Genomic DNA, 1,858 nt, shown 5'->3' with positions numbered 1-1,858 from the left:
CGTGCGAGAGAGAGTGTGTGCGTGCGAGAGTGAGTGTGTGTGTGCGCAGGAGTGTGTGTGCGAGAGAGAGTGTGTGTGCAAGAAAGAGTGTGTGTGCGAGAGAGTGTGTGTGCGAGAGAGAGTGTGAGTGTGAGAGTGTGTGTGCGAGAGAGAGTTGTGTGCGAGAGAGAGTGTGTGTGTGCGTGGGAGTATGTGTGCGAGAGAGAGTGTGTGTGAGAGTGTGTGTGTGTGAGATTGTGTGTGCGAGAGAGAGAGTGTGTGCGAAAGAGAGTGTGTGTGTGCGAGAGAGAGTGTGTGCGTGCGAGAGAGAGTGTGTGTGTGCGAGAGAGAGTGTGTGCGAGAGAGAGTGTGTGCGAGAGAGAGTGTGTGTGCGAGAGAGTGTGTGTGCGAGAGAGAGTGTGAGTGTGTGAGAGAGTGTGTGAGAGAGTGTGTGTACGTCAGAGAGAGAGTGTGTGTGTGAGGGAGTGTGTGAGAGAGTGTGTGTGTGAGAGAGAGAGTATGTGTACGTGTGAGAGAGAGTGTGTGTATGTATGTGAGAGAGTGTGTGTGTGTGTGAGAGAGTGAGAGAGTGTGTGTGTGTGAGATTGTGTGTGCGAGAGAGAGAGTTTGTGCGAGAGAGAGTGTGAGTGTGAGTGTGTGTGTGCGAGAGAGAGTGTGTGCGTGCGAGAGAGAGTGTGTGCGAGAGAGAGTGTGTGCGAGAGAGAGTGTGTGTGCGAGAGAGTGTGAGTGTGAGAGAGAGTGTGTGTGTGTAAGAGAGTGTGTGAGAGAGTGTGTGTACGTCAGAGAGAGAGTGTGTGTGTGAGGGAGTGTGTGAGAGAGTGTGTGTGTGAGAGAGAGAGTGTGTGTGTGAGTGTGTGAGAGAGTGTGTGTACGTGTGAGAGAAAGTGTGTGTATGTATGTGAGAGCGTGTGTGTGTGTGTGAGAGAGTGAGAGAGTGTGTGTGTTGTGAAAGAGAGAGTGTGTGTACGTCAGAGAGAGAGTGTGTGTGAGAGAGTGAGTGTGTTGTGAGAGAGTGTGTGTGTGTGAGAGAGAGTGTGTCTGTGTGTGAGAGAGTGTGTGTCTGTGTGAGAGAGAGAGTGTGTGTACGTCAGAGAGAGAGAGTGTGTGTGCGAGACAGAGTGTGTGTGCAAGACAGAGTGTGTGTGTGCGAGAGAGAGTGTGTGTGTGCGGGAGTGTGTGTGCGAGAGAGAGTGTGTGTGAGAGTGTGAGTGTGTGTGAGAGAGAGTGTGTGCGCGAGGGTGTGTGTGTGCGCAAGGGTGTGTGTGTGCGTGAGCGTGTGTGTGCGAGAGAGAGTGTGTGTCCGTGAGATTGTGTGTGCGAGAGAGAGTGTGTGTGCGAGAGAGTGTGTGTGCGAGAGAGTGTGTGTGCGAGAGAGAGTGTGAGTGTGAGAGTGTGTGTGCGAGAGAGAGTGTGTGCGTGCGAGAGAGAGTGTGTGCGTGCGAGTGTGTGTGCGAGAGAGAGTGTGTGCGTGCGAGAGAGAGTGTGTGCATGCGAGAGTGAGTGTGTGTGAGCGCAGGAGTGTGTGTGCGATAGAGAGTGTGTGTGCGAGAGAGAGTGTGTGTGCGAGAAAGAGTGTGTGTGCGAGAGAGTGTGTGTGCGAGAGAGAGTGTGAGTGTGAGAGAGAGTGTGTGTGTGCGTGGGAGTATGTGTGCGAGAGAGAGTGTGTGTGAGAGTGTGTGTGTGTGAGATTGTGTGTGCGAGAGAGAGAGTGTGTGCGAGAGAGAGTGTGAGTGTGAGTGTGTGTGTGCGAGAGAGAGTGTGTGCGTGCGAGAGAGAGTGTGTGTGTGCGAGAGAGAGTGTGTGCGAGAGAGTGTGTGCGAGAGAGAGTGTGTGTGCGAGAGAGTGTGTGTGCGAGAGA

The sequence above is a fragment of the Heterodontus francisci genome, chromosome 45 (genome assembly GCF_036365525.1).
Source record: "Heterodontus francisci isolate sHetFra1 chromosome 45, sHetFra1.hap1, whole genome shotgun sequence".
Classification (NCBI taxonomy): Eukaryota; Metazoa; Chordata; class Chondrichthyes; order Heterodontiformes; family Heterodontidae; genus Heterodontus; species Heterodontus francisci.
This window is presented reverse-complemented; position numbering follows the sequence as displayed.